Here is a 26640-nt window from a genome sequence, read left to right as displayed (position 1 = left end):
AAGTTATTCCTATAGTATAATTTTTTTGCCGATTTTCTCAAAAAACAAAACACAACTGTTGTTAAAATCACTAAAGCTGTATAAACTGTGAAATGAATCTCTTTGTACATACATCTGCGATTTGTTGTTTATGATGATGGAATTTCGAAAGAGTCCGGAATTCAGTCAGCGAACATGCTCAAAAAAACTGATGAGTTTCAGCGAGGACTTATCTGAACCCTTCTCTTATGCCATTGCATTCATTACTCAACAGAATTGTCCAAACGTTAAAAATGCCTAAAATAAAATACGGCGCAACATGAGAAGATCTTCCTTTCTTTCCATATTCACTTTGTTAGAAATAGATGCAGGCTAATAGGTTATATTTGTTTGTGCAGGGGCATTTTTTGTCCAATAAAGTGGCATTTTTGCCCCAAGTCCCCATACATGGCCAGCCTTCCCCAGCCTTACACACAGCCTATGGTGGTCCTTCAGTTTTTCAAGATCAGTTTTAATCATGTAATTGTTAATAGATTTGAACAAAGAACTAAAGTGTTACTATGCACAGGTCGTATTGATTGCAAATACAAAAATAAGACGAGTAAAGAAAATGCAGTACTTATTAAAATAATCACCCTTTATTTAAATTTATAAACACAGAAAAACATTGTTAACAGGTTAATATAACGTTTCCCATTCTATGACGAGTGACAGATGTCAGCGTTAAGCACAATACTGCCATTTGGGAGCTCAACCAGGTACTGGTCCTCGAGTATTAACATGTGGTGTTATCATAAGAGAACTGTTCATTTTAAATATTGGGGTATATTGTCACACATAATTAACGCAATATCGATAATTGTTGCTTTGAATATCACGGTTATCGTCCATACCGGTATATCGCGACACTCCTAGTTCAAATCCCTTATAAAAGTATTTTTTGCATAATAGGTCCCTTTTAAGCTGTAGTTGTATTAGGAATATGCATTTATATGAAAATAGGCTCATTTTCCAACTCCCCTAGAGTTAAACAATTGTGTTTTACCCTTTTTTTTTAATCCATTCAGCTATGTTCTGGGGGGCTATAACCGCTCTCCTTGCTCTCATCCATGCTAGACTGCATGGATGTGCAGGGAGTTCTTGCCCAGAACAGAACCATACCGCCAATCCAAACTGCATGCTAATTGTCAATCAACTTTGACAACAGTGGTCCTGACAAAATATAAGCATAGTGCACCAGTCAACAACTGCCTTTTTGTAATCTAGAAAGCAGTTTTATGTGTTATGAAAGAAATAAAAGTACATACACGAAAGCTGTGTACACTCTTGAGGTTGTAATGTTTTTTTTTTTTCTTTTTTTGTTGTGGTTTAAATAGCAGCTTACAGAATAACACACATAGTATAGAAATAAAGAATAGAAAAATAAATGGCTTTAAGTTAAATAATTATTGAATTGATAACTTCTGCTTATGATAACTTGAAACTTGAAATGCACTTCATCTAAATTTTTGTTTAACATTAATAATCCATCACATAGCTTACGATAGTCAAAAATATTAGACATTTTTGGACTTCTCTTACAGTCTAATAGTAGGTGGGAGTTTCTTTGAAAGTTCATTCCTCCTTTTAATACATGTGTGCTGTTGTAACCTGTTTCATCAAACCCTAAATATCAAGGAAAATTCAAGATGGACATTGCATTTTTGAAAGGATACATTTTAACTGGCTCGTCCTCAAGGGCCAGTTGGTGCTTGAACCCCACTGATTGCTACTTTAGGCTATATTTCTTTATTTTTGTAAGTGTGTGGTGGTCTTACTGGAGTCAGCCAAAACTTTGTCCATTAAATTCCTTTGTTAGTAACAAAACATGGAACACATGATTTGATTAGAACTCAGCTAATGACCTGTGGCAAAGATTAAAGCGAAAAACACAGATGTATTTATTTTGATTTGAGACAAGCATCTTTGAAAGTCACCCTCCTTAGTCTAGATTCTAGCTCTGCACATTTAAACAGCTTCATCAATCAATCAATCACCTTTATTTATATAGTGCTTTAAACAAAATACATTGCGCCAAAGCACTGAACAACATTCATTTGGAAAACAGTGTCTCAATAATGCAAAATGATAGTTAAAGGCAGTTCATCATTGAATTCAGTTATGTAATCTCTGTTCAGTTGAAATAGTGTCTGTTTTAATTTGCAATCAAGTCAATGATATCGCTGTAGATGAAGTGACCCCAACTAAGCAAGCCAGAGGCGACAGCGGCAAGGAACCGAAACTCCATCGGTGACAGAATGGAGAAAAAAACCTTGGGAGAAACCAGGCTCAGTTGGGGGGCCAGTTCTCCTCTGACCAGACGAAACCAATAGTTCAATTCCAGGCTGCAGCAAAGTCAGATTGTGCAGAAGAATCATCTGTTTCCTGTGGTCTTGTCCTGGTGCTTCTCTGAGACAAGGTCTTTACAGGGGATCTGTATCTGGGGCTCTAGTTGTCCTGGTCTCCGCTGTCTTTCAGGGATGTAGAGGTCCTTTCTAGGTGCTGATCCACCATCTGGTCTGGATACGTACTGGATCCGGGTGACTGCAGTGACCCTCTGATCTGGAAACAGACTGGATCTGGTGGCCACGGTGACCTCGGAACAAGAGAGAAACAGACAAATATTAGCGTAGATGCCATTCTTCTAATGATGTAGAAAGTACGGTGTTATGTGAAGTGTTCCGGTTCCAGTTTACCTAATTAATGCAGCCTAAAAATCCTTTAACGGATTTGGATATTAAAAGCATATTAGTATGTTATGTGTATGCCAGGTTAAAGAGATGGGTCTTTAATCTAGATTTAAACTGCAAGAGTGTGTCTGCCTCCCGAACAATGTTAGGTAGGTTATTCCAGAGTTTAGGCGCCAAATAGGAAAAGGATCTGCCGCCCGCAGTTGATTTTGATATTCTAGGTATTATCAAATTGCCTGAGTTTTGAGAACGTAGCGGACGTAGAGGAGTATAATGTAAAAGGAGCTCATTCAAATACTGAGGTGCTAAACCATTCAGGGCTTTATAAGTAATAAGCAATATTTTAAAATCTATACGATGTTTGATAGGGAGCCAGTGCAGTGTGGACAGGACCGGGCTAATATGGTCATACTTCCTGGTTCTAGTAAGAACTCTTGCTGCTGCATTTTGGACTAGCTGTAGTTTGTTTACCAAGCGTGCAGAACAACCACCCAATAAAGCATTACAATAGTCTAACCTTGAAGTCATAAATGCATGGATTAACATTTCTGCATTTGACATTGAGAGCATAGGCCGTAATTTAGATATATTTTTGAGATGGAAAAATGCAGTTTTACAAATGCTAGAAACGTGGCTTTCTAAGGAAAGATTGCGATCAAGTAGCACACCTAGGTTCCTAACTGATGACGAAGAATTGACAGAGCAACCATCAAGTCTTAGACAGTGTTCTAGGTTATTACAAGTAGAGTTTTTAGGCCCTATGATTAACACCTCTGTTTTTTCTGAATTTAGCAGTAAGAAATTACTCGTCATCCAATTTTTTATATCGACTATGCATTCCATTAGTTTTTCAAATTGGTGTGTTTCACCGGGCTGCGAGGAAATATAGAGCTGCGTATCATCAGCATAACAGTGAAAGCTAACACCATGTTTCCTGATGATATCTCCCAAGGGTAACATATAAAGCGTGAAGAGTAGCGGCCCTAGAACTGAGCCTTGAGGTACTCCATACTGCACTTGTGATCGATATGATACATCTTCATTCACTGCTACGAACTGATGGCGGTCATATAAGTACGATTTAAACCATGCTAATGCACTTCCACTGATGCCAACAAAGTGTTCAAGTCTATGCAAAAGAATGTTGTGGTCAATTGTGTCAAACGCAGCACTAAGATCCAATAAAACTAATAGAGAGATACACCCACGATCAGATGATAAGAGCAGATCATTTGTAACTCTAAGGAGAGCAGTTTCAGTACTATGATACGGTCTAAATCCTGACTGGAAATCCTCACATATACCATTTTTCTCTAAGAAGGAATATAATTGTGAGGATACCACCTTTTCTAGTATCTTGGACAGAAAAGGGAGATTCGAGATTGGTCTATAATTAACTAGTTCTCTGGGGTCAAGTTGTGGCTTTTTTATGAGAGGCTTAATAACAGCCAGTTTGAAGGTTTTGGGGACATATCCTAATGACAATGAGGAATTAATAATAGTCAGAAGAGGACCTATGACTTCTGGAAGCACCTCTTTTAAGAGCTTAGATGGTATAGGGTCTAACATACATGTTGTAAGTTTAGATGATTTAACAAGTTTATACAATTCTTCCTCTCCTATAGTAGAGAAATGAGTGGAACTGTTCCTCAGGGGGTCTATAGTGCACTGTCTGATGCAAAACTGTAGCTGACGGCTGAATGGTTGCAATTTTATCTCTAATAGTATCGATTTTAGAAGTAAAGTAGTTCATAAAGTCATTACTGCTGTGGTGTTGGGAAATGTCAACACTTGTTGAGGCTTTATTTTTCGTTAATTTAGCCACTGTATTGAATAAATACCTGGGGTTATGTTTGTTTTCTTCTAAAAGAGAAGAAAAGTAATCAGATCTAGCAGTTTTTAACGCTTTTCTGTAGGATATGCTACTTTCCCGCCAAGCAATACGAAATACTTCTAGTTTTGTTTTCCTCCAGCTGCGCTCCATTTTTCGGGCTGCTCTCTTTAGGGTGCGAGTATGCTCATTATACCATGGTGTCAAACTGTTTTCCTTAACCTTTCTTAAGCGTAAAGGAGCAACTGTATTTAAAGTGCTAGAAAAGAGAGAGTCCATAGTTTCTGTTACATCATCAAGTTGTTTTGAGGTTTTGGATATGCTAAGGAATTCGGATACATCAGGAAGATAACTTAAAAAGCAGTCTTTTGTGGTAGAAGTGATGGTTCTTCGATACTTGTAACAAGAAGTAGAATTTACAATTTTGGCCATATGAAGTTTACACAGAACTAAATAATGATCTGAGATTTCATCACTTCATGAGATCCATGTAAGAATGTTGTTTGCTCTAGTCATGCGTTTCAGTTTTTAAAATGTTATTATTTACATTCATTTTTTGTATGTAAATATCTATGAAATATAAATTTTGTATCTCATAAGGAAATAATGAAATCATGTGAAGGATTTTCTTTGCACATTGCAACATACTGTGAGTGTTACTTAAAAAAGTTTTTTGTAAACATAGGTCATAATCAGTAATGTGCATTGGAGAGACAGCTGACAATTGGTGGAAAATATGGATACTATTTTTCTTTAAAATACAGATGAACATGTAGTACCCCCCACCCCTGCATTCAGTCCGACCATTCCCACCCACTTGTGATAGTCAGACCTATCACTTTCTCTGAAAACACCTGATCTTACCCAAGGGTGATAAGATTAGCTTTTTGCTATGTTAGTGAGTATAAGTAACAGGAAGAAATTAGAAATAGGATATGCAGTCCAGAAATTCTATTTATGGGAAATAGACAGGATCATTTTGTGATCACATTTTTAAACATACACATACAGTACATATTCTATTAGCAGAATGCCAAATGCAGGCACCATTTTTTTCTTTTTTTTTAATCACTGTTCAACATTGCTGCTGTGCTTCTTGTGTTATTTTTCCTGTGCCATAAGTAAGAAAATAATAATATTTGTCAAAAACCTAGATATTGCTGTCAGATTTTTGAGACTCATTCCCATGCCTGTAGAAGTGCTAGGTTAAACTGCACTGAATCAACCTGAATTGCATTGATTTAGTCTTAAAAAGTGATGTATGTGTTACCAAGGCATTAATCTAGACCAGCAAACCTAATAAAACCAACCCTATTGTAAGTAAAAATAAGTACATTAATATTATCAGTACTAAATTGTATAATTATGCTGCGTGTGACCAAAATAAACATGAATTTAAAGGGATAATAATGTGTATTTCAGGAATATTAATTACACAAAGGATTATATGGGTACTGAAATGAAAGAGGGGAACATAAGCCTCTTTACAAGAACAGTTCACTCAAAATGACTGTCATTGAATTACCAGATGACATCTTATATTGATGCCGGCTGATATTCAACCTCCCAAAGTACTCTCATGTCTTCTATTCTACCTCTGCTTGATTTGAAGACTGTATTTTTATTATTATTATTAGTAGTAGTAGTAGTAGCAGTAGTAGTAGTAGTAGTAGTAGTAGCATTTATTTCAGGGATATCTGTGGAGTAGACTTTTAAAAAGGTAATTATTCGATTCAAAGTATTTATTTATTTATTTATTTATTTATTTACTTATGCTCTTATTTTGCAAGGGAATGTCCACTAATACATTTATTTGAGAGACCATTAGTGCTACACTTCAGATCCACTGTCTTATTGTAAATGTTTGCATAAAACAAAGCTAAATGCTTATTTTTGTGAGCAAGGTCATAGAAGGAACATTGAAATAACGATTTAAGCAGAAAGCAAAGGTAGTGCTGCCCTCTTGTGGATTTTAAGTAGACTTGCATACAACACATTAATGCAGACACACACCCACTGACTCTGTTTGTGAAATATTGAATTAATTAGATTTGGAGGAAATCATGTGCTTACTGTTTGGACAGAAAGGCCATGATTCATTAATGTTATTTGTGGGAGTTCAACAATAATTTTGGTTGTAAAAGCAAGAATATTTTTTTCCTAACAGTGGTTGATATTTATAGATAAAATGGGACATTCTCAAATAATTTTGAAAGTACTCAACAAATATATGAGTATGTGACAAATAGGCAGTAATTACAATTTTTATTATTATTATTATTATTATTTCTTTTTTTTTTGTAAAATACTTTTTTTGAAAAAGAAATGCATATATTTATGTAGTGTGAAGTCTGATCTTTGAGGTCACTGACAGACTGTCAATTCTTTCACAGGTTTTTTTTTTTAATTTATTTTAATTTATTTATTTAACTGTACCATTAATTTGTACTATGGTGTGGCAGCAAAAATTAAGGGTAAAAGAACCCTTAGTAATACATATATAGCATGAGAGACATTTATCTTTATTGTTAGACACTTATTTTCATATAGTGCTATTTATTTAATAGAAATGATAACTAACATATTTTTTTCCCCATGACTTTTTGGACAATTTCAAGACAAATGTTGACAATCAGACAAATTTTGCTGTCATCTATTCCAAATGCTGAAAATTATACCAATTTAATTTGAGTGATATTGTATGTTCCCTATTGCAATGCTCAAGAGTTTTTTTTTTATATTTGTTCATAGCCTAGGACATTACGTCACTCTTACAGAACAGAAATGGAAGATATTAAGGGATTTCTATTTAATTTTGATTATGTCAAAGGAGAAAAAGTTTAATTTTGATACAAACAATATCAATGTACAAAACAAAAAATAATTTTCATCAACAAAATTGACTTAGTCAATCAGTATGTTACTGAAACTCTTCTACCCCCCCCCCACGCTGCATGTGTGGCAAGGCTAAATATGATTTATATTTAATAAAATTGTAAATGCAACAATTTAGTTTTTGCCCCCATTTTTCACAAGCTGCACTCAAAGATCTAAGACTTTTTCTATGTAAACAAAAGGCCTGTTTCTCTCAAATATTGTTCACAAATCTGTCTAAATCTGTGTTAGTAAGCACTTCTCCTTTGCCGAGATTATCCATCGACCTCACAGGTGTGGCGTATCAAGATGCTGATTAGACAGCATGATAATTGCTCAGGTGTGCCTTAGGCTGGTCACAGTAAAAGGCCACTCTAAAATGTGCAGTTTTACTTTATTGGGGGGTCTGAAAACCAGTCAGTATCTGATGTGACCACCATTTGGTCCACACCTCTTCAATGGCTGTGCGAAGTTGCTGGATATTGGCAATAACTGGAACACGCTGTCTTATATGATGATCCAGAGCATCCCAAACATGCTCAATTGGTGATATGTCTGGTGAGTGAAAACCGGGTTTTATCCATGAAGAGAACCCCTCTCCAAAGTGCCAGATGCCATCGAATGTGAGCATTTGCCCACTCAAGTCGGTTATGACGATGAACTGCAGTCAGGTCGAGACCCAGATGAGGCTGACGAGCATGCAGATGAGCTTCCCTGACACTGTTTCTGACAGAAATTCTTTGGTTATGCAAACTGATTGTTGCAGCAGCTGTTCAGGTGGCTGTTCTCAGATGGTCTTGGAGGTGAAGATGCTGGATATGTAGGTCCTGGACTGGTGTGGTTACACGTGTGTTGTCTGCTTGAAGTGAAGCACACAGAGTCAGCTCTCAAGGGAGCTGGCTGCCCTCAAAAAAGTTGTGAGTGTTTTTGTTACTGCCACTGCTTCGCTCTCAGAGGGTTCTCTTTGAGGAGGGATCATTCCCTAGGGTTAAGACAGGCAAATCCCTATCTTGTTCCCCAACATCCAAATCCAGTGCCTGCTCTCGGGATTTCAGAAGCCCGTCCTACAATCCTTCCCAACGTAGATGAGGGTGAGACGCTCCGCCTGTCTTTCTCCGAGGAGATTGATATGGAGGGCATCAATGAGCTCACAGATGCACAGTTATACAAGCATTTTATGTCTAATATTATAATGAGTGGCTGATTGTGCTTTTGCCGCTGTTAAGAGGTTAAAAGGTGCCTGTGATCTTTTGATTCTGGTACCTCTACTGCTGAGTAACGACGGCTAGTTTGCGGGGATCGCATATGATCTGGTGGACGGGTTGAAGACAGCACTTCCTATCTCCATGTGCATTCCCTAGATCTAGAGCTTGTTCTCAAGGCTTGGAAGCCTGCGCTGTGGTCTCTCCCCCCCTCTGAGTGATAGCTCGTAAATTAGCACACTGGATCAAAACTTTGAAAACATGTAAAAATATAAATACCGTCAAAACATAAAGAATACAGATACGTTTTTAATGAAAATTTTGACATGCGAATAGATGGTGAACATTCCACAGGTTTTAGATTACAGAAATAAGCTGCATTGTGGTAGCTCTTGGATTGCTGTACATGAGACACCTACAGTGGTGGCTCAAGACCAAGGGGTTCACCCTGAGGGGAAACCTAATTTGCATGCTCAAGGTCACGCAGAGGTGCCTACGTGCCTTAGATATGTGTAGGAAAACTTGGTTTCTATCTCAGTGCCCGGTGATAGGTCCTCCTTGTCCTCACATAACGCTAGTGAGAGATGTGTCCCTCACCAGATGGGGTGCATTCATAAGTGGCCACCTTGCCCGCGGTCTATGGAGTAGTTGCCATCTGACATGACATATAAACTGCATGGTGATGCTGGCCATGCTTAGGGCACTAAAACACAGCCGAGGCTTCGTCTGTACACCTTTCCCCCAATTGCTCTGCTCTCGTGAATTCTGGAGAGAGAGAGCGCCAGGACTTGGTCAATCTGCTGCTAGTAGCCCCGTTCTGTCCAGACGAGTATGGTTCTCGGTCCTGATTTAGACAAATAAAGAAGTGAAGTCTGCACACTGAAACATTTCTGAAATAGTATTATTGAGTCTTGGTCCTGATTTCCCTTCCCGATGGCTCTCCATGGGAGATTCCCATAGGAGGGATCTCCTCTCACAGGTGCAGGGCAGGATATTCCACCCCGCACAGATTTGTGGAAGTTGTAGCTTTCGGTTTCTCAACCAAGGTTGTTAAGACCATCCTCCAATCCAGAGCTCCCTCAATGAGAAAACTGTATGCACGGAAGACTGCCAGCTTGACCCAATCTACTGCCTGGTTGGTACAGTTCAGGAGTTCCTGCAGGCCTATTTATCCGCAATTTTGACCCACTCCTGCCTAGAAGTCTTTGTGGCGGCCACTGCGGCCTACCATGCCCTTCTTGGTGGCCATTCAGTGGGAAGACACCCTCTTCTTACATGTTTCTTACATGGTCACTGAGGTCAAGGCCTCTGGTCAGAGAAGGTTATGATAAGTGGTGGATTGGGACACTATTCCATAGCCTTGAGTCTTCTGATCTCCCCTCTCCTTGGGGGTCAAGGATCAGTCGACCCGATCATCAGATTCCGTGGCCTGTATATGCGAGCCACTCCTGGCTCTTCTGTTCTCTTATCCTAGCTGTGATCTTCCACACTAGACAGGGATTTGCAAGTCTGGCGGTGTGGGCATTCTCGTTCACATAGCTTTTTCGACGCAGCTCGAGTTCCTGAAGGGGAAAATCTCCAGGATACATATGTAACTCTAGTTCCTGGATGGAATGAGACAATGCATCTCAGGGCCATACCTCCTTCATCCCTGTGAGCACTTGCTTCATTCCTAGAAGTTGACACCGGTTCCACATCATGTGCTTTTATAGCTTCCTGTGGTAATGTAGTGACACCTGCCTATGACGTCTCGCCCTTCCATTGGACTGATTACACATATGATTCAGAGCGTGGTCACGCTCGAGCCGTTTCCATAGCATTTCGACGCATCATCTCATTCCCACAGGGAACTAGGTTTACATATGTAACCTGGAGACGTTTTTAATTTAAAAATATATATATAATTTATGGGTGTCACACCAAAGGACAAAAAAAGTAACTTTTGCTTTTTTTCATTTATATAAAAAAACTATTGAACAATGCTTGGGACAGTCAACCAATAGGACAATTTTGAGATTTAACTAAAAAATGTTTAACCATTTAGGCTACTAAATCTTCTCTTAAAACACACTCTGCTTTGCTCCCCCATCATATTTCCCTAATATTGCTCATATTATGATATTGACTCTGGATTTCAGCTGCAGTTGCTATGGATATTCACCTAGATGTGTCTCTATGGCAACACATTTTCCCCGGGCCTGAAAGTTTTCCAGCAGGGATCAAGGTGCCCAGACACATGCTCATACATATACACATACACAGTCTGTCTCATACCATCTTTCATTTATCCAAGCACAGATTTTGAAAATGTCTGAAAATGTTTTCAGCACAGAAAATGCAATTAACTTTTCCATTTTGGTCTGGTTATAGGTCATATAAGACATCAGTGCAATATTAACAAAGAATCCTATTGTAGATTGGTCCTTCACTCCAGTCCAATGCATTCAAATGGCACTTTTCCTCACTGGAAATTATAACTGAAATCACCTTACTGTGGTAATGTAGCTGTGTTTGAAACAAGCTCCTCATTAGCTATTTAGTGTAGTTAACTAGCTGGACTACTAAATTTGTAGACCATCTTGCTGGAGATACCAGTTCTTAAAAGCAAAATTATAATCGCTTTTTTGAACATTATAACGGCTCCTGAAGTTTTTCTCCATGATTAGAAAATAAACACGCTTCAACTGATGCCTTCAGATTCAGATTTTCAGTTTTAATGTCTGTCCCCTTGTCATCACAAACATCTGAGAACCGTGAAAAACTAAAGAATAAAAAATAAAATTGCAATTACATTTGTGATGAAGTCATTTTAAATTACATTGTAGATTAATCATATGGCTTAAACATACTAATACACAAAATATCTTAAATTATACACAAAATTAACCAAAACACAAACAAACATACCGTGTGCTTTCCAATCAGGATTCAGGAGACATTAGAGATCTTCTTAACAAACAATCTTATTAATCTTTTACTTCTTACGATCTTACACTTCTCCGTTCGTGATCACCTCGTGCTTTCCCAATGCTCAATGCAGCTTATCAAACCATGTGACCTACATACGTACAATGCTACATAGTTTCACCAGTAGGTGTCACTATTGGCAATTGTTAAACATATACAATACTCAAATAAACATTCAATTATTAAACAACATTTGTAACAAACAAACAAATACTTTTAAAAAGGGTAACAAAATATTCAGCAAGAAATACACCTTTTCTGTGTCAGCTACACTGCCACCAAAATTACAAGGATTTATGAAATTACTACCTTTTAACTGAAATCAATTAAGCCTGTAATTTTCCTATAAGCTGTCAGTTAACTTTCATTCTTCTTTCAACACTTTCAACATAAGAGTTATTTTCATTTTCTTTGAACAACACTATTCTGTATGTTAAGACAACTGTGTGTATACTCGTAGTTTAGGAATTGTTCTCAACTATTACCACTATTTTTTGAATTGGACGTTCCAAAAGAGTTATTTGTGTCAATCTCTCACCCTTTATACCTAACTTACTTTGTCCCATTTGGAGTTTAACCTTTCTTACAAGCCCATCATCATCTGCACTTGTCTCAACAACTCTAGCTAACCTCCATTCATTTCTGTGAACATTGTCCTCTTTGACAATAACTACATCTCCAATTTGAACATTTCTTCTAGGTTTGTGCCATTGTTGTCTGAGGCTTAAGTTGGCCAGGTATTCTTTACGCCACCTGCTCCAAAACTGCTCTGACAAGTATTGCACTCTTCTCCACCTTTTCCTAGCGTACAGATCTTCACAAATAAATTTGCCAGGAGGAGGCAGAGGCACTGATGTCTTCATCGTAAGCAGATGATTAGGAGTCAAGGGCTCAAGACTCTCTGGGTCATTTATTGTGTTAGTGGTAAGCGGACGATTATTCACGATTAACATTGCCTCGTAGAAGAATGTCCTTAATGAGGTGTCATCCAGTCTACCTTTAGCTTGTGCCAGAACAGCATTCATCACACTCCTTACTGTTCTTATCTGGCGTTCCCACACACCCCCCATGTGGCTTGCTTCAGGAACATTCATAAGGAAATCACACTGTTTGCTTGCAAGATAGGTAGAGATCCTCTCTTGGTCTAGATCCTTCAAACCTTTCTCCAGCTCATTCCTTGCTCCCACGAAATTTGTGCCTTGGTCGGATCTGATCCGTCGCACGGCTCCTCTGATTGCTATGAAACATCTTAAAGCATTCAGAAATGCATCAGTAGTGAGATCTTCTAACATTTCTAAATGTACAGCCCTGGAGCTCAGGCACGTAAACAACAGACCATACCGTTTGAATTCTTTCCGACCTTGTTTCGTGTAGAAGGGACCAAAACAGTCAATACCACAATACAAGAATGGGGGTGATGGTTCTACTCTGTCAGCTGGAAGGTCAGCCATGCGCTGTTCTTCAACTGGTCTGCGCAGCTTTCTGCATGTAACACAATTTTTGATGTATTTGGCCACTACATTGCTTGCACCCATTATCCAATATCCACTGGATCTGAGCTCATTTAAGGTTTGACCTCGACCTTGATGTTGAATTTTCTTGTGGCAATGGTCAAGTATCAGCTGTGTGACAATGCCTTCCTTAGGAAGAATTATTGGATGTTTCAACTCCAATGCTGCGTTAGACTTTCTTAACCGTCCTCCAACCCTGAGCAGTTCATTCTGGAGAACAGGATCAAGTTGGTATAACCTGTTATTCTTTGGTAGCTTAGCAGGGTTTTGACTGAGACATTTCAGTTCTTCTTCAAAGGCTTCTTGTTGTGCTGCCTTGATGAGCACAAAAGCGCTTTCTCTCTCTCCTCTACACTAATGAACCCTGATCTGTCTCTTTTCACAAGTCTTTTGATTCTAGCTATAGCATTGATTGCTGTATTCCAATCTGAGAACCTTGTTAGTCTTTCAAGAAAGTTGTCTCTTACACAGGCATCTGTTTTCAGGACCTTTACCTCAGGGTCACCTACAAGAAGCTTTGGTGAAGTTTTATGAGTAACAATTTCTTTTTCCCATAGAAACTTTGGGCCTTTCAACCAACTTGAGTCAATTAGGTCTGCCACCTTGGAACCCCTAGATGTACAGTTTGCTGGATTTTGATTGGTTTCCACATATAACCACTGCTTTGGATCTGTAGAGTCTCTTATTTTCTGGACACGATTAGCCACAAAAAAAATGAAAGCGTCTGGCTTCGTTCTTGATATACCCTAATACTATCTGGGAATCCGTCCAGAAAAACTCATTTATCTCCAGATCTAGCTCTTCTCTAAGAAGATGACTTACTGATGCTGAAACTGTGGCTGCAGTCAGCTCAAGGCGTGGTATTCTGAAAACCTTTGTAGGGGCTACTCTGGCCTTTCCCATGACCAGCGCACAATGCACTTGCTCATCAGCAACAGTCCTGATATATGAACACTGTCCATAACCTTCACTGCTGGCATCTGAAAAATGATGCAGTTCAATTTTCTGGATTTTGCCCATATTTTCAGGAATGAAGCATCTTGGTATTCGAATCCTTTGGAGATTTTCCAAGTCATGGAGCCATGTATCCCACTTTGGCTTCAGATCAGAGGGAAGAGGTTCATCCCATCCTACTCCTCGTTTACAGATCTCTTGGAGCACTCTTTTTCCAACAAAGACGTAGGGAGCAAGAAAACCTAATGGGTCGTACACACTTGCAACCACTGATAGAATTCCCCTTCGAGTAGCAGCCTTTTCAGTAAGGTCGACTTTAAATGAGAATGTATCAGTCTCTATGTTCCACTTTACTCCCAGTACACTCTGCATTGGAAGCTCATTGTAGTTCAGATCAACATCCTTTACTACACTGGCACGTTCACTCTCTGGAATTGCATTCAAAACTTCTCTGCTATTGGACACAAACTTGTGTAAGCGCAGTTTTCCTTTGGCCAAAACATCTCTCGCTTCATTAATCAACTTGTTGGCTTTCTCATTGGAATCAATGCTGACAAGACCATCATCCACATAGAAGTTTTTGCGAATGAAGCTTGCTGCCAGTGGGTAGTCCTTCTCATATTTGCTGGCTAGATATTTCATGCCATAGTTCGCACACCCTGGAGAGGATGCTGCTCCAAAAATGTGAACTCGCATGCAATATTCCTTGGGTTCCTTTTCAGTGTTCCCTTCTTCCCACCATAGGAATCTCAGGAAATCACGATCATCTAGATTGACATGAAAGCGATTGAACATCTTCTCCACATCGCAAACAATAGCAATCTGATGCTCACCAAATCTACACAGCACTCCAGTCAGAGTATTTGTTAAGTCTGGCCCTGTGAGTAAGTGGTCATTTAGAGATGTGCCTTCAAATTTGGCTGAGCAGTCAAATACCACTCTTATTTTCTCTGGTTTTCTTGGGTGGTACACCCCGTGGTGTGGGATGTACCATGTACTGTCTTCTTTTCCAGTGGTAGTTGCTTCTTCAGCATCTCCATCTCTAAAGACACTGTCCATAAATCTCACATAGTCCTTTCTGTACTTAGGACTTCTCTCCATTTTCCTTTTCAAATATCTCAAACGAACCACAGCAAGCTTCTTATTGTTCGGCAACTGAGGACGCTTTCTGAAAGGTAAGGGCATTTCCACATGTCCTTCTCTGTTGTGTTGAACCCTTTCATCCAACTGTTGAAGAAATTGAATGTCCTCCTGAGATATTGTCCTCTCTTTTGAATCTGTATCCCGGAAGTCAGCTTCTAATGTCCTGATTATAGAGGCAGGTGTTATAGCTGGGAGTTCCTTCACCCATATGCGATGACAGAACCCTGTTACATCTCTAGAGCAACTATTGGGAGCTATGGATCCCACTATACTCCACCCTAAGTCTGTTTTAACTGCGTAAGGCTCGTTATCATTCCCTGATATCACTTGGGTTGGCTTTAGAGCTCTTGGACAATCATAGCCAATTAGAAGCCCTACAGGACAATCCAATAGATCTGGCATTTTGTCTGCAACACTGAGCAGGTGGGTCCATTTCTGAGCTTTTTTGCAAGTAGGAATGCTATCTCGTTCCAAGGGAATGTAGTCTTGAGTGTAAACTGGTGGCAACTCAATGTACTCTTGCAAACTATAGCCTCTCACTCTTAGCCCATCTACTCTCTGACAATCCTCTATCGTAGCGCGATCAGTCATTGTGGACAGCTTTAATTTCACAGGTTCTGTGTGTACTTGAAGTTTGTCTCAGATGTCCTGATTGATGAATGTATTACTGCTCTGCGTGTCCAGCAATGCGTAGGCTAGAATTTCTGGGCTGTCCTTTGTTGCACAAGAGAGCCATACTGGAACTATCATTGAAGTGCGATTATAGTTGTCCATTCCCACACTACATAAGCCAATGGAAGCCCTTTCGTCAGATGAAGCTTCTGGTTTTCCTCCTTGAAAACGTTCTTCATGAAGTGGAGAGGGATGACTTTGCCTGCAGATGTTGCAAGTTGCTCGCTTTCTACAGTTTTTGGAGATATGGCCGACTCTCAGACAACCAAAGCACATCTTGTTGTTGATGACAAACCTTTTCTTCTCCTCAAGAGGCATTGCCGCAAACTTTTCACATTTGTATATGACGTGATTTTGCTGACAGCAGATACATTCTAGTTGTCTTTTATCTCGAGTAGCAGAAGGGTTGAGTTTGGTACTGGTTTCTCTTTCCAATGCATTAAAGTTCTTTGCAATGGGTTTAACATTTTGCATCAGAGAACTGGCTTTGAAACGTTTTTGCTCCTTTCCAAACCTTTCATCTGCATGTTTTAAAGCATGTAGAGAGGAAACAGGATTACATGCAATAAGTGCCTCTTCTGCCACAAAGTCTGAAAACTCAGCGAAACTTGGGTATGGCTTTTCATCATCGAGTGCTTTACTGACATGCCTATTCCAGCGAGTTGTTATAAAGTCAGGAAGTTTCTGAAGCAATTTCTGGTTCTCTTCACAATCGTCCAAAACTCCCAAACCATGTACATGAGGCATTGCATTTTTACAGGAGATAAGGAAATCACTAAACTCCCTCAATTTCAGTGATTCTTTAGGTCCTATTTTTGGCCAGTTACTCAGCTTTGTCCTAAATGCTCTTTGAACTACAAAAGGGTGTCCATAGCGTTTATTCAGGGCATCCCAAGCTTGCGTGTATGCATCTTCATCACTCCTATAAAATGTTCCCTCTAGTACACTAAGAGCATCTCCACTTATGTACTTTTTTAGATAGAAGAGCCTATGTGCTGAAGTTGTGCAGTTTGTTTCAATTAAAGCTTTAAAACAAGTGCGCCATTCAATGAACTTGAGTGGGTCACCTGTAAAGGTGAATGGCTCTGGAGCTGGAAGTTTGGTCATTGCCAGGGATTCTGTTAGTGCTTTCACTAATACAACCTCATCTACTTTAGTCTCTAGCTTTTTTTCAGAGCACGGTTGAGCTAAAGGTTGAAAGGTTGAAACCTTGGTGCATGAATGGCTATTGTGTTGCAGCGGATGCTGACATGGAGGCAAAGCACATTTTTCGTTTGTTTCTCTTATTTCAGCGTTCAATCTTGATTCCTCTTCTGCGTACACACTATATTCAGCTTCCATGACTTCAAGATCCCTTTGTTCCTCCAGCATTTTTAACCTCTCCTGTTGGGCTAGCACCTCTTTTCTTTGAGCTGAGATTTCTTTTTCTCAATTTAGTTCAGCACGTTTTGCAGCTAAGCGTGCCGCTGCTTCCGCTCTTTTTACTGACATATGACTTCCCTGCTGACTTTCTTTTTCAGCTCTCGACACAGTTGATCCATAAATTGACTTGGCGTCATCTCTTTGCAGTAACTGGAGGAGTGTTTCTTTTACAGCCTCCGCATCAAACTCTTTAGTGTCAACTTCTGCGCAACGTCTTTTCAACAGTACAGTTACTTCACTAGTTACTGAAGTGCAGCTATCCATTTTCCTTCTTATATCTTGAGATGGGACGTTCATTGCACGAATACTCTCATAGGTTTGTTTTAACTCTGCTTCACGTTTTTCTGCAGTCACTATCATATCACCTAACTCGGTTTTAGAGCATTGTTCTTTCAGTTTAGATCTGATAAACTGAGCTTCAGCTTTAAAGTTTAAGTATGTGAACATAAACTTCCTTTCTCTTTTTGCTAACTCATCACGTCTTAACTCAAGCATTTTTTCTGTTGGACGTCTTTCTCTTTCTGAACGCCTAACTTCTTGCTCAACTTGTGATGATGACCCTTGAAGTTTTGTCTTATTAGCTTGCAAATCTGCATTAATTTCTGCAAGGCGTTCTTCATATTTTTGTCTTTCTGAGACATCAATTTCAGTTTCTAATTTCCCCTCTAATTGCGCTTTTTCATCTTCAAGAGCTTGAATGACTTGGTCTAAGACACTGTCTGATCTATTTACATCCATGTTGGTAACTTGGTTTAAACCACAAAATTATTCAGCCTTAAACTCTAATAGCCAGCTGTACTAACACATTGAAATTGTACAATGTCAATTATTAAACAAGTTACACATTAATCTCAACTCAGAAAAGTATTAAATGCAAAAACTTTTTTCAACCATTTGCATACAATTTCAATTAGAATAAATGTTAATGCAACATCAACCAAGAAATTAATTTTTCAAGCTGAAAAAATACAGTCTGACCTCTAAATCCAAGGGTATCAACTCTTATTGATGACTGAATTGTCCAAACTTTGCAATGTCGCCGCCTTGTGGCTATCGGTTGTCACTGCAAAATTACTTCTTGCGCTGCTCTTCTACACAGAAAGGAATTCAGTCACGCGAAAAGCAAGATGGAGTTTCAATACGACGAAATCGCGTTGCTCCCTGAATGACGACATCTTCACCTCCACTGACGGCTGCTATTTTCCACCGGGTCAACTGGATCACCACGAGGGCTGGCAACTCTTAATTTTTCACGATGAATTCTTGCACTTTAGAGGACGTGAATGCACGTTTTTCACTATAACGGCTCCTGAAGTTTTTCTCCGTGATTAGAAAATAAACACGCTTCAACTGATGCCTTCAGATTCAGATTTTCAGTTTTAATGTCTGTCCCCTTGTCATCACAAACATCTGAGAACCGTGAAAAACTAAAGAATAAAAAATAAAATTGCAATTACATTTGTGATGAAGTCATTTTACATTACATTGTAGATTAATCATATGGCTTAAACATACTAATACACAAAATACCTTAAATTATACACAAAATTAACCAAAACACAAACAAACATACCGTGTGCTTTCCAATCAGGATTCAGGAGACATTAGAGATCTTCTTAACAAACAATCTTATTAATCTTTTACTTCTTACGATCTTACACTTCTCCGTTCGTGATCACCTCGTGCTTTCCCAATGCTCAATGCAGCTTATCAAACCACGTGACCTACATACGTACAATGCTACATATTTTCACCAGTAGGTGTCACTATTGGCAATTGTTAAACATATACAATACTCAAATAAACATTCAATTATTAAACAACATTTGTAACAAACAAACAAATACTTTTAAAAAGGGTAACAAAATATTCAGCAAGAAATACACCTTTTCTGTGTCAGCTACAAACATGGTAGCCAGTTAGTTGTTGGGTCAACCTCATAAGCCGCTAATGGCTGGTAGTCCAGTTTGGTCAGCCCCCTAAACCCATTTGGTTTAGCTGATTTGATTGTGGGGGAGAAAGGGGGAAGGGAAACATGGGGTTCGTTCTGTCGAGTAAGCTGGGGGAGGTGAAGCTGCATCTTTATTTGTTTGTGTTGTGCTATACACAAACTTTTCACATTGTTCACTCTGTTGTTACCCTAAGGTCTTTAATCAGACCTCTTGAAAACAGTCTGACCTGAAGTAGAGGGTTTCTGATGTGCGGTGTTGTTAATAGCTGTTCAAGAACCAACTAAATTATACAAATTAAGTGAGTTTATGCTTAAAATATGTTTATGTTTCAAGCGTAAAGTCACTTAGTTTTAATAAAAAATACTTTGTCCTATGTAATTTAATTTATCATTATTTAGGAATGTTAAGATGTTTTACTGAAAAAATGCTGATGTGATATATATATATTGTCTGTTTTTGATCTCCATTTCTTACATCCGCTTTTTTGAACATGCAGAGCAGTGATCACATCAATTTACACTGATTCTGTTGAAACACATTAAGTATGCAGTTACTCATTTAGATACTGTTTGAATGCAGTGGGGACTGCACTTTATCTTTTATTGCTTTTCAGTATTGAGCCCATAGAAATCGATGAATAGGCTCACTGATGCACACGTAATAGTACTAAACCTTGGGGAGCATGTGTGTCTGAGTGCATGACAGCTGCACTATATTAATTGAAGAGAAGTTACACAATTATTGAGGCCTCATTTAGCCTACTTTAGTAACTGTTATTAGTACATTCTAGTGCCTTCAAATGATTAATTGCTATTAATCACATCCAAAATAAAAGTTTTTTGTTTACATAATATATGTCTGTTTACGATGTATATTTATTATGTATATATAAATGCAAACACATGTATATATTTAATAAAAATATAATATGTTTATATATTTAATATATATTTATATATAAAATATAAGAATATAAATATTGAAATGTATAAAACGTGTAAATATTTTCAAAATATATACTGTATGTGTATGTATTTATATATACTGTACATAATAAATATACACAATGCACACACATATATTAAGTAAACAAAAACGTTTATTTTGGATGTGATCAATCATTTGAAAGCACTAATTCATTCCTAATATACCAACATTTTTTAATGCATGCATTATATATTTTGTGGTTTGCTAGAAAATCTGCTCTGTCATATACAATACAAATTTCAAATACAGTTTCAAATGTTTTATTACATTTGAGCCTGCCACAACATTACTTTGTTTTAGATAGAAAGGCAAGATGTTTGGTAGTCTAAAAATTGTCATCACTGAAAATTTGTCTTTGATGTGGTTATGATGTGGATGTACACACACTCTCATCCACCTTCCCATCTGTCTGTAATCCCAAGCATGATACTAACAACCTTTGGGTGCCAGAAAATTCAGGTGGTCTGACTGGTATGGCGGACACAACAAAGTCACTTTGTTGGAAACTTTTAGAAGCGTGGCAATTAAATTCCTGTATATCGAATCTTGTGCAGTCTACTGTTTGTCTGTCAATATCAATCTCCTTTCAGCATTCATTCAGCGTTTAAATGAAAGGCAAATATAAATGTTTTAGCCCTCATTGCTTAAATAAATTTTCACTTTATAAAAATGACTTTATTCTATTTATCTATAACAGAGAATGTGTCTAGTTGACTGATTGTTCTAAGTTTACCATAGACTGTATAAAAACATGGACGTAGTGTCCGTGACGTCACCTGTGGACTCCTGAAGTGTGTCTTTGAAGCCTAAAGTGTGCAGAGCGAGCCGTTGCCATCTTGGCAGTGCGTCACCGCGTGACTCTCCAGGACAATCAAAAATTGGGAAAAAAGGCGGGAGCTACTTGCTGAAGACACGCCCACTTAGCATGACGGCAGTGTCAGCAATGGCAATCCACCTGTCACTCAAGTGACCACACCCTTAATTATGCAGAACTTTAAGTCTTAATATAATTTAAACGGATGAGTTATAAAAAAATTCAACCCCCCTCACAGTTGTCTTGAAGGGCAAAATTTGCTTTTTAGACCAAAATAATTTTTAGCACCAGGCTGTAAACATGTCTTTTCTGCTGTAAAGTTGGGCATTTTAACATGGGGAGTCTATGGGACTGACTCCCTTCTGCAGCCAGCCTCAAGCGGTTAGTTGATGAATTGCAGTTTTAGTCACTTCCTTACTGGTATCACGAGAGAGAGCGGGAAGTTGGCGCTCGAAGTTTACAGACAATTTGATATGGTTTTTATTTTTTATCAATTCCCATTTCCCAGTATGGTAGATCTTAATTCAAATTGAAAACAAAGTCAAAATAAGAATAACGGTGGCCAGCTAAGAGCTGTGCATGCAGACCTAAGGCCTGGCCTCAAGAACCACTCTAGTACTGATGCTAGAGACTGCTGTCCTTAGCTTCCTTATTAGAGCACCAGCCTTCCCCTGGCTGCCAATGGCGTCGAACCCTCATCGGGAGGGCTGAGGGGGATATGATTTAAAAAAAAAAAATATTTGATAAAAACTAAATTGGCAAAAGTGTTATGTTTTTGTTAACTAATAAGACTGCTTAATTTTATGTCTATTTTAATATCACTTTAGAATAATAGTATAATAACCTCCTCAGCACTACTGTTGTTAAAGCAGCAGCTGTGATTTGTAATGATGTTCTGTCAGCTGTGTTGCAATGGGACATGACCAGGGGCAATCATTAACATGAGCAGCATCTCTTCTGTGTAAAGATCACACAGAGCTCATTTCACAGTTTACTAAGGTTATTTTGACAATATCTTGCCTTCACGGTTTTACTGTTTGCTATTGTGGGTATGTTTTTGTTTAATGGATCTGCACATTTGTACTTTTTGTAGTTCTTCTTATTCTAAATAGTAATTCTTTATTGAATAACTATAATATTCACCTAACTGTAATGAAAAACGTATTCACTTTTAGTTAAAGGAAATATAATGTTTCATTTTAACACAGCACAACAAAGACTGTATACTATTATACATATAGTTTAACATTCAAAATTGACATTCACCCTTTACCTTTTTCAAGCCTGTTATTCCATTTGTAGCCATTAAGATATAAAAAAATAGACACACACACACACACACACACATATACACACACACACACATGGGTGGCAACGGGGACTGGCTGTGCTTCCCAATAAACACTGGTGGGAGATGTTACCATGGTGATACCATTGTGCTTCCCTCCTCCCTCCAAACCCATCACCCTCTTTATTTTAGCGGCCAGCTTCTGTCGCTCTCTCTCTCTCTCTCTCTCCCTCTTTTGGCCACTCCCCCTTTCCAGTCCCTTGCTCTTTATTTGTTACTACCATCACTGTGAACTAGGAGACTACAGAGAGTGGAGGGGATCTTCTTTGGATGGTTGAACCAAGGACTTATTGAGTACTTAACTTTTCAGAAAAGCCAACAAGAGTGATACGCTGACTCCTTTCAGAGCGTAATGAATGAAGACACTCAGTCCCATCTCAGGATGGAGGCTACAGACAAACTCAATGGGCTTGGAGGAAGGAGGAGGCGGCCAAAAAAGGTAAACATGGGCTTCACTAGACGTAGTATCAGAGGATCTAAATATTTGTGAAAGTTCTTGATTCTGTTTATGCTAAAATTCCAGTATTTACAGTTAAATACAGTTTATTTGATATATGTATATCATAAGTACAGTTTGGAATTGAGTGAGCTGTAGTTGTTGGTGATCTACCTGAGCAAGTATTGTTGATTTGAAAAACAAAGTAAAGGTGTTGGTTTTCTTTGTAACTGCAGCTTAAATGTGCAACCCTGATATCATTCTCAAGAGGTTGGCTGAGAGACAGGTGGCAAGTCTTGTGCATGTTTATGTTTTGTATTTGTTTTTTGCCGTGGGTTGGATCCTTGATTTTTCAAGGCATGCTTATGGTTTTGTTTTTATGAGTAATCTGTGTTGAGATGAAGATGGGCGTGTTTGTTCAGGAGAAGTGCTTAGCAGGTTTCTTCTCATTTTTATTGTTATTTGTTATTTCATAAAATCTCCTCCCACTTCACAACATGAGAAGTCTATACAAGAATTTTATATTTCTATTAATCTGCTGATTACAGTGTTTTGGACTGACAGGTGCCCACCCTTTCCATTTTTTTTCTTTTGTTTCCTCCATGGGTATGTTCCATTTAATCAAGTTCAAAATCTTTTATCACACGTAAAAAAAATAAATAAAAAAAATAATAATAACACAATAAAATTCTAAATGATACAGTATAGATGTTGTATTAGCCTACTACCCAATGAATATACCCCCCTCGCCCCCCCCAAAAAGATCTATACAAAAAAAAATGTCAAAAATGCAACATACAGCACATATTTAGGGTGTTTAATAGTGTAGAATTAAGACTATTGTGAGTGTAATAATATCTAAAGCATTAAGCATCTCTTGATGTGGAACACCTTTGTTCCATGTGTCTGACGTTGAGTGTGGGGCGGGTCCGCTGCCCTTTGTGTGTATGCTTGAGTAGGCTCTACACATATATGTGCAATATAAGAAACAACATCATGGTTTACCACAGGATTTTTATGGAACCCTATGTGGATGTGTGTGCATGCATGTCTTTGTTTGTCTCCACAAGGGTAGTACAGCCTACCTTGTGTGCGCTAATTGATGGTCCTTAATAAACATATTATATAATGGCTATTAAAAATTATTTAAAAAAGGAAAAGGATGTTTGTGAGATTTAGGAGACCAAAACATAATTTACATTTTAATAAAAACAACAATTTCTAAACCTATTATAAATGTTAGAAATGTATTGCTGAAACACATTAAAAAGACTCCGAAGTATTAAGTACTGAATTGTGGAGTTAAACTGTTAAACAGTTTTTCACAATTATATGTTCATGATTTTTTTGGGCGGGGCTAAAACAGTGGCTCGATTACCCAATGAAAAAAAGTGAGTGACGCGACATACAGCCGAGTATAATGACCCATACTCAGAATTCGTGCTCTGCATTTAACCCATCTGAAGTGCACACACACACAGCAGTGAACACACTGTGAACACACATCAAGAGCAGTGGTCAGTCATTTGCCAGCCCGAGACTCAAACCCACAACCTTAGTTTTAGGAGTCAAACTCTCGAACCACTAGGCCATGACTTCCCCGCCCCAACACTATAATAACTACTGTGTATTACGTCACTGTTTCTCCTGTTCACTCTCGAGTTACTGTCACCATTCTTTACTACAGTCTACATTTTGCTAGCTAGCTGTGCCTTCCATTTACGCAAATGCATATTACCTGGTTGCAACAATATACAAAACAGCTCAGTCTCATTATTTAAATTTCCCAAAAACAATGATATGAAAAATCCATTAAGGTTTTAGTGATCTTTGACTGTTGAGAAAGAAGGCAGGTTTCCCGCGAGTGGGCGTGGTTTCAATGCAGACAGTGGACACGCCCACAGTGTTTGAGAGCAGAGAGTCCTGCTTATTTTTCCAAGAGTTTTGTCTCTCAAGAGTGTCTGGGTGGTTAATAACACCTTTTTCTATTGTGTGACAAACTCTGAACACATATTTTAACATAGCTTTACACAGACTTTGACCTCCACCAACAGTTCTAATAAAAACAAGCAAAGCAACTAGAGATTTGTAAAATCCCACATAACTTCATAATATTGGTACACCTCATATGATAAGAGAAAGCTTATAAGATATAGGGACATATAATTAATTAAGACAATGGTTCAAAAATAGTTTTTCTTCAGAACCCATATTTTAAATTAGTCATCAAATATTTATCCAAAACAGTGGCAACATTACCAACAACAATAAAATAACACTACAATCAAACATTAAAATATAATATCACCATAAAATACATATGAACAAATATGGTTGTGGTTGATTACAGTATTAACAATTTTGATTTAAAAGCATCCATAATTTGGTTTTGAATGCTCAGCTGGCAATTATTTATTGCACAAACCTTTTAGTGCTGCTTGAAGTTTAACATCAACAACCAAAACTAAGTGTAAAAATGTAAAATTCAATCTTTAGATAAAAATGTAATCTTTGTACCTCATCTAATAATATAAACCGACTAAAAAGAAATATAAATAATGGGTGAAAATATTAGGGTACTTCTGATATAGCTTAAGTATATTCACAGGAATTTTTCACCACTTTTTCAAATTTGTTTTGTAATATGCTACTGGAACACTGACTTTGAGCTGAATTAGCAGCAATTAAACAATGTGGTTTAGCTTTCTAGGTGGAACTCAGGAAGGCAATAAGGGACCATGCAAGTTCAATTATGTTTGCATTATTGATATGTCTCCCCTTCTATCCCAGCCCCACTTGGGCGGTGGTGGATGGGGTGGTGAAGGAGGATGCAGGGTGATTGAAGTTTAATCCAAGCAGGGATTTGTTGAGCAGGCATCTGTTTTTCTGCTGACTGTACTAATGAGTATTTGACTGATTTTCTGTAGTGCAATGAACCCACCCCCACCACTGGAAAATAAAATGAAAACAAAAAAGAAAAAAGATAGAAATTTACATGCAAGGGGTTTGTGAATTCTGTGTGGGCGAGTGAAATAGTTATAGACCTGTCTATTTTTGTTTGAATCAAACCAGATGAGGGTGGGACTTAAACAGTAAGGATTTTTTTATTTAATGTTTTACATTTACATACAGCAGATATGCCATGCATAATTCAATAAATTGCTATTACAAAATATATTTAAATATATTCTAATTAAAATATAAATAAAGGGAAAAACAGTTTATGGTACAAGCATAATTTGTGTATAGAATGGGTGGTACATGTCCCCCACCACAAGTCAACTTTGTTCTCGCCACTTTTTGAAAACCATTGAAATAGCTTATGGAACCCTTGTAAAGCACACAAATAAAACATCTCTTAAAATATCTTAAAATATTTGTAATTTAATTCATACAGTACATGAAACTTGAAATACATTTGTGCCGAAATGTCCTGTGAATTGTACAATTGCAGATGTACTCATGCTCTAAGAATTGACGCTGATGTCCTAATACCTTAAACAAACAGCTTTCTATCTATCTACCCCTTTAGCTACCTTTTCAGTTCAGCTGTTATTTAATTATAATTGATTTAATAATACTGCACTCATTTTCAGTTGTATAGTTTACAGATAGTTTATCACTTTACACACTCACAATACAGGGCTCAAAACTGCGACTAAAATGGTTGCATTTGCGCCCAAAAATATTAAATTGCGAGTGAAGTTTTTGCTGAAGTCGCCATTGGCAACTAGGCCTATGTATTAACATATTATAACTTAAAAATTTGGATGTAATACATTTTTTAGTGTATTAAACTGTATTTTATTAAACTGTGTA

General features: G+C 37.9%; 1 protein-coding gene and 1 long non-coding RNA gene across 2 annotated transcripts in view; one reads left to right on the top strand and one right to left on the bottom strand.

Annotated features, from left to right (window-relative positions):
- ank2b (ankyrin 2b, neuronal) overlaps positions 1-26640 on the top strand; it is a 182588-nt gene that overhangs the window by 22235 nt on the left and 133713 nt on the right. The gene's annotated exons all lie outside the window — the stretch shown is intronic.
- On the bottom strand, positions 18643-19169 carry LOC127961209 (uncharacterized). The gene is made up of 2 exons (XR_008154393.1): positions 18858-19169; positions 18643-18711 (listed from the first exon to the last, which is right to left on the bottom strand). It is a non-coding gene; the product is annotated as an uncharacterized LOC127961209 (long non-coding RNA).

Source organism: Carassius gibelio, chromosome B7, assembly GCF_023724105.1.
Source record: "Carassius gibelio isolate Cgi1373 ecotype wild population from Czech Republic chromosome B7, carGib1.2-hapl.c, whole genome shotgun sequence".
NCBI lineage: Eukaryota > Metazoa > Chordata > Actinopteri > Cypriniformes > Cyprinidae > Carassius > Carassius gibelio.
The sequence above is the reverse complement of the archived record's forward strand: the minus strand, read 5'-3'. Positions and strand labels throughout refer to the sequence as shown.